At 41.5% G+C, this 7,635-nt stretch overlaps 1 pseudogene; it reads left to right on the top strand.

Annotated features, from left to right (window-relative positions):
- The first annotated feature begins 6,221 nt into the window (after positions 1-6,221).
- Positions 6,222-7,355, top strand: LOC119350205 (annotated as a pseudogene).
- Positions 7,356-7,635: the final 280 nt, after the last annotated feature.

The raw sequence follows: 7,635 nt of genomic DNA, 5'->3' as shown, positions 1-7,635 counted from the left end.
GCTTATTTTTAATGACTTATTACAACTCAGAAATAAAAATAAGAAAAAATAGTTATGATTAACTTTACTAAAATATGAGCATAGATGCTTATTTTTAATGACTTATTACAATTCAAAAATAAATAGAAGAAAAAATAGTTATGATTAACTTTACTAAAAAATGAGCATAGATGCTTATTTTTAATGACTTATTACAACTCAGAAATAAAAAGAAAAAAATAAATGTAGCAGAAAAGAAAAAAAACTATATAAAAAGCTACTCAGAAATGAGAATAGATGCGCTTATAGAGGAAATTCAAATTAAGTTCATAACAAATTTCAAGAGAAATTCGTATGAATTTAGCCTAAATTCCCTATATAAGGGCATCTATTTTCATTTTCAGAGGAGCTCAATAAGGCAGAGAGGGAGGGGCTTATAAACCGGTCTGATTCCCCTCCGGTTGGCGAGGTGGGACTAAACTTTGGCCGCAACGAGGACCAACCCTTTAGTCCCGGTTGGTGGAATGGACCGGGACTAATGGTCGTCCTTTGGTCCCGGTTCAGGCCACCAACCGGGACCAATGGTGGTGGGCCAGGAGCGAGGGCCATTGGTCCCGGTTCGTCCCACCAACTGGGACCAATAGGTCCAGACGAACCGGGACCAATGGCCCACGTGGCCCGGCCGGCCCATGGGGCTCACGAACCGGGTCCAATGCCCCCATTGGTCCCGGTTCTGGATTGAACCGGGACTAATGGGCTGGACCGGCCTGGACCATTGGCCCCTTTTCTACTAGTGATAAAGATGGATTTTCAGAATCACTTGGTTATGAATCATTTGATGCTTGCGAACCGTGCCTTTTGGGCGAGATGACTAAAACTCCATTCTCCGGAACAATGGAACGAGCTACTGACTTGTTGGAAATAATACATACCGATGTATGCGATCTAATGAGTGTTGATGCTCGTGGCAAGTATCATTATTTTCTCACCTTCACAGATGATTTGAGCAGATATGAGTATATCTACTTGATGAAACATAAGTCTGAAACATTTGAAAAAGTTCAAAGAATTTCGGAGTGAAGTGGAAAATCATCATAACAAGAAAATAAAGTTTTCTGTGATTTAATCGCGGAGACGAATATTTGAGTTACGAGTTTGGTCTTCAATTAAAACAATGTGGAATAGTTTCACAAGCTCACGCCACCTGGAACACCACAACGTTATGGTGTGTCCGAACGTCATAACCGCATTTTATTGGATATAGTGCGATCTATGATGAATCTTACCGATTTACCACTATCGTTTTAGGGTTATGCATTAGAGAGAGCTGCATTCACTTTAAATAGGGCACCATCTAAATCCGTTGAGACGACACCGTATGAACTATGGTTTAGCAAGAAACCAAAGTTGTCGTTTCTTAAAATTTGGGGCTGCGATGCTTATGTGAAAAAGTTTCAACCTGATAAGCTCAAACCGAAATCGGAGAAGTGCGTCTTTATAGAATAGCCAAAGGAAACTGTTGGGTACACCTTCTATCACAGATCCGAAGGCAAAATATTCATTGCTGAAATGAATCCTTTCTAGAGAAGGAGTTTCTCTCGAAAGAAGTGAGTGGGAGGAAAGTAGAGCTTGATAAGGTAATTTGTACCTTCTCCCGAATTGGAAAGTAGTTCATCACAGAAATCAGTTCCAGTGATTCCTACACCAATTAGTGAGGAAGCTAATGATGATGATCATGAAACTTCAGATTAAGTTACTACAAAACCTCGTAGGTCTTCCAAAGTACAGTACACACCAGAGTGGTACGGTAATCCTGTTCTGGAAGTCATGTTACTAGACCATGATAAACCTACGAACTATGAGGAAGCGATGATGAGCCCAGATTCCATGAAATGGTTTGAGGCCATGAAATCTGAGATGGGATCCATGCATGAGAACAAAGTGTGGACTTTGGTGGACTTGCCTGATGATCGGTAAGCCATAGAAAATAAATGGATCTTCAAGAGGAAGACAGACGCTGATAGTAGTGTTACTATCTACAAATCTCGACTTGTTGCAAAAAGTTTTTTGACAAGTTCAAGGTGTTGAATACAATGAGATTTTCTCACTCGTATCGATGCTTAAGTCTGTCCGAATCATGTTAGCAATTGCCACATTTTATGAAATATGGCAAATGGATGTCAAAACTGCATTCCTTAATGGATTTATTAAAGAAGAGTTTCATATGATGCAACCAGAAGATTTTGTCAATCCTAAAGGTGCTAACAAAATGTGCAAGCTCCAGCGATCCATCTATGAACTGGTGCAAGTATCTCAGAGTTGGAATATACGCTTTGATAAGTTGATCAAAGCATATAGTTTTATACAGACCTGCGGTGAAGCCTGTATTTACAATAAAGTGACTGGGAGCACTACCGCCTTTCTGATAAATATATGTGAGTAACATATTGTTGATCAGAAATGATGTAGAATTTTTCTGAAAGCATAAAGGAGCATTTGAAAGGAGTCCTTTAAAAGAAAGACCTCAGTAAAGCTACTTACATATTGAGCATCCAAATCTATTGAGATAGATCAAGACGCTTGATAAGTTTTTCAGTAAGTACATACCTTGTCAAGATTTTGAAGTAGTTCAAAATGGAACAGTCAAAGAAAAAGTTCTTGCCTGTGTTGCAAAGGTGTGAAATTGAGTAAGACTCAAATCCCGACCACGGCAGAAAATAGAAAAGAGAATGAAAGTCATTCCCCATGCCTCAGTCAGAGGTTCTATAAAGTATGCTATGCAATGTACCAGCCCTATTGTATACCTTGCTCTGAATTTGGCAAGGGAGTACAATAGTGATCTAGGAGTAGATCACTGGACATTGGTCAAGAATATCCTTAGTGAGGACTAAGGAAATATTTCTCGATTATGGAGGTGATAAAAGAGCCCGTCGTAAATAGTTACATCGGTGCAAGCTTTTATACCGATCCAGATGACTCTAACTCTCAATATGGATACATATTGAAAGTGGGAGCAATTAGCTAGAGTAGCTCCGTACAGAGCATTGTAGACATATAATATTTGCAAAATACGTACGGCTCTGAATGTGACAGACCCATTGACTAAGCTTCTCTCACGAGCAAAACATGATCACACCTTAGTACTCTTTGGGTGTTAATCACATAAGCGATGTGAACTAGATTATTGACTCTAGTAAACCCTTTGGGTGTTGGTCACATGACGATGTGAACTATGGGTGTTAATCATATACAGATACGAATATAGGTGTTAAATCACATGACGATGTGAACTAGATTATTGACTCTAGTGCAAGTGGGAGACTGAAGGAAATATGCCCTAGAGGCAATAATAAAGTTATTATTTATTTCCTTATTTCATGATAAATGTTTATTATTCATGCTAGAATTGTATTAACCGGAAACATAATACATGTGTGAATACATAGACAAACATAGTGTCACTAGTATGCCTCTACTTGATTAGCTTGTTGATCAAAGATGATTGTGTTTCCTAGCCATAGACATGAATTGTCATTTGATTAACGGGATCACATCATTAGAAGAATGATGTGATTGACTTGACCCATTCCGTTAGCTTAGCACTTGATCGTTTAGTATGTTGCTATTGCTTTCTTCATGACTTATACATGTTCCTATGACTATGAGATTATGCAAGTCCCGTTTACCGGAGGAACACTTTGTGTGCTACCAAACGTCACAACATAACTGGGTGATTATAAAGGAGCTCTACAGGTGTCTCCGAAGGTACATGTTGAGTTGGCGTATTTCGAGATTAGGATTTGTCACTCCGATTGTCAAAGAGGTATCTTTGGGCCCTCTCGGTAATGCACATCACTATAAGCCTTGCAAGAAATGTGACTAATGAGTTAGTTGCGGGATGATGCATTACGTAACGAGTAAAGAGACTTGCCGGTAACGAGATTGAACTAGGTATTGAGATACCGACGATCGAATCTCGGACAAGTAACATACCGATGACAAAAGGAACAACGTATGTTGTTATGCGGTTTGACCGATAAAGATCTTCGTAGAATATGCGGGAGCCAATATGAGCATCCAGGTTCCGCTATTGGTTATTGACCGGAAACGTGTCTCGGTCATGTCTACATAGTTCTCGAACCCGTAGGGTCTGCATGCTTAAGGTTTCGATGACAGTTATATTATGAGTTTATGAGTTTTGAAGTACCGAAGGAGTTCGGAGTACCGGATGAGATCGGGGACATGACGAGGAGTATCGAAATGGTCGAAACGTAAAGATCGATATATTGGACGACCATATTCGGACTTCGGAAAGGTTCCGAGTGATTCGGGTATTTGTCGGAGTACCGGAGAGTTACTGGAATTCGCCGGGGAGTATATGAGCCTTATTGGGCCATACGGGAATAGAGGAGAGAGGCCAAAAGGAAGGAGGCCTGCGCCCCCCTCTCTGGTCCGAATTGGACAAGGGGTGCAGCCCCCTTTTCCTTTTCCCTCTCCTCCTCTTTCCTTCTCTCCTACTCCAACAAGGAAAGGAGGAGTCCTACTCCCACTCCTACTCCCGGTGGGAGTAGGACTCCCCCCTTGGCGCGCCCTACTCTTGGCCGGCCGCCTCCCCCCTTGCTCCTTTATATACGGGGGCAGGGGGGCACCTCTAAACAACAATTGATTTCCAAGATCTCTTAGCCGTGTGCGGTGCCCCCCTCCACCATAGTCCTCGATAATATTGTAGCGGTGCTTAGGCGAATCCCTGTGACGGTAGAACATCAAGATCGTCACCACGCCGTCGTGCTGACGGAACTCTTCCCCGACACCCTGCTGGATCGGAGTTCGGGGATCGTCATCGAGCTGAACGTGTGCTAGAACTCGGAGGTGCCGTAGTTTCGGTGCTTGATCGGTCGGGCCGTGAAGACGTACGACTACATTAACCGCGTTGTTCTAACGTTTCCGCTTTCGGTCTACGAGGATACGTGGACAACACTCTCCCCTCTCGTTGCTATGCATCACCATGATCTTGCATGTGTGTAGATTTTTTTTTAAAATTACTACGTTCCCCAACAGTCTTTTCATTTTGATCCTAGTGATTTGGCTTGCGCGGTTTTAATTTTTTCATGAGTGATTTACTTGTCTCATGGTCAGTTTACACTTGATACTGTATATTAAATTACTGATACAGAGTTACAGGGACTGAGCAATGGTTCACGTCAATCTGCTAAACTCTTATGTTGTATCAATTAGATATACATTCAAAGAATCAATATTGCACTTATGTTTCTTTTTCATGTGTGAAGAAATTCAACAATCCAACCTCTGTGATCAGGTGCCCAATTAGGGGCTTCTTCATCTTAATCTATTTATTTATGTGTTCTTTTTTCCTAGTCTAAATTTGTCTGCTCATATCTAGATGGCTTTGGGTAAAAAAAATTGCATTATCTACTTCCAACCTTTTTTTGGAAAACAAACCTTTTTTTCTCGAAGTATTCTGAAGGTTCCAGCTATGACAGTGATTAAGTAATGAAATTCACCTGACTTTACTCTCTCTCTCTCTCTCTCTCTCTCTCTCTATATATATATATATATATATATATATATATATATATATATATATATATATATATATATATCTCTTCCGGATTATATGGCTCAACTCAAAAATCTCACCGATCAAAGTAGATGGTGAATGTTGTAATATTTTTTGTAGTTTGCCAAAGCACTCAATTAATGCACTTTTTAAAAAAAAATACCTATCAATGCATTAATTGCAATGCATGCATCTGTGACCAATAGATAATCAAGAACTTTTACACGCAATTTTAAGTTTTATCTTAATCCTTGCATGCAGTGATTTAATGCACCTTAAAATTTGAACATATGATAGGGAACAATACACTTGTGACTTAGAAAACGAAAAACCTAAAATTTTGAGATAAGCTCTATAAACCAGAAGGGAGGCTAGTATCTTAATAGTGGCAATTAGCAGGAACCAAACAGTCGACCGGAGTCAATGCTGAGGGGGTTGATTATATATATAATGGGATAGGGCCTAGGTCCTAGGGGATGTTAATAATTAAAGTCAAACTTTATAAAATCTAACCAACTTTGAATGCGTCAAGAATTTAATATTATTTTTTTGCTGGGAAGAATTTAGTATTCATACTGTATAATTATTTTAGTATTATAGATGTTGATATATTTTTATATAAATATGGCCAGTTAGCAGGAGCTATACAAATAGACAAGAATCAATGAAGAATAGAAGGTTGGTCCATAGAAGGGCGAGCGACAAGCTATCGATCACGCTGTTGATCGACACCAAGGCAGCCAAGGTTTGTTTCGCCGAGGCTGGCAACGACGTCGTCGAGTTCCTGTCGGGCCTCCTCTCACTGCCGCTGGGCAGCATCAGCAACCTGCTCACCCAAGAGCGCATCGTCGGCAGCTTCGGCAATTTGCTTGCGAGCGTGGAGATGCGGGATGCTGACTACAAGGGCAAGGAGATGCGGGATGCTGACTACAAGGGCAGCTTCGGTAATCTGTCGCCCCGGCCACGCTCTGCCGCCTGGAGGAGCTGCTAGGCACCGAGCTGAGCAACTGCAACACCCACTTCTACACCTGTGAAAATAAGAAGACCGGCAGAAGCTGTGGATTTCTCTCGGCCCGCAGTGGCAGCGCCTGCCCCGCCTGCAAAGGTAGAATGTTCGATCCTATGCTTCTCTCCAGCGAGAATGAGGAGGTGGCGACAGCTGGCAGGAAGTGGCAGGCATCTGCGTACACCATCAAGGACGACCTCTGGGTGAGTCCGGCGCCCAGCCTGCTGTCGGGCATCACATTGCTTGCGCATTGCGGCGTCCAGGACCTCAGCGTGCTGGAGAGGAAGACCGTCAAGATCGGCAAGGAAGAGGTATATATAGATGTGCTGTGCTTCAGTTTCTTCGATCGTCTACTCCCGATTAGATTAGGTGGTGCCTACCCTTGATTTGAATATTAATTAGGTACGATGGTGTCTTTATTCAGTGGTGCAGCTGGTGATTGATTTATTGTTTTTTCTCTGTGTTTGGATCTAGGCGTTGGGGATACTCGCTGCTGCCCTCAAGTCCAAGCATAGTTTTAAATAGCGCGCTAAGCATCTTAGCGGCGGACCTCTTCCAAATGCTATAGCGTGCTATAGCGAAGCTATAGCGCGCTATTTAAAATGTTTATTCATTTGTTTGGACCAAAGTCTCTTAGCGCAAGACCTTTTGTAAACGCTATAGCGTGCTATAGCGGAGCTATAGCGGGCTATTTAAAACAGTGAGTCCAAGACCGTCCTCACGGATGTCTTCCTGCCAAAGAAGAATTCACGCTGCAAGAGGGAACCTCCTGAGGAAGTCATTCACGTGTGATTGCTATATATATATATCTATCTGTTTATTCACTATTTCCCTTTCAGATACTAGCTTTTATTTCTGATATCGCTATCTAGTTATTGCCATCTGACTTCGATCTTCTACTGTTGGCACTGGATTTAATCGTGATAAATTAGTCAAACAATTTTCTTGTGCATGCTGCATGCATGTAGCTACCGTGCTGAATCCAAGATTCTGCCAATGGATGAATTGGTCTGTTAGAATGGATTACATTCAACTAGGAGTTCTCAAACAGTATATATGCAACCTTACATTC

Source organism: Triticum dicoccoides, chromosome 1B, assembly GCF_002162155.2.
Source record: "Triticum dicoccoides isolate Atlit2015 ecotype Zavitan chromosome 1B, WEW_v2.0, whole genome shotgun sequence".
Lineage (NCBI taxonomy): Eukaryota > Viridiplantae > Streptophyta > Magnoliopsida > Poales > Poaceae > Triticum > Triticum dicoccoides.
Note: the sequence above shows the minus strand (reverse complement) of the source record. Positions and strands in the feature narration are given on the sequence as shown.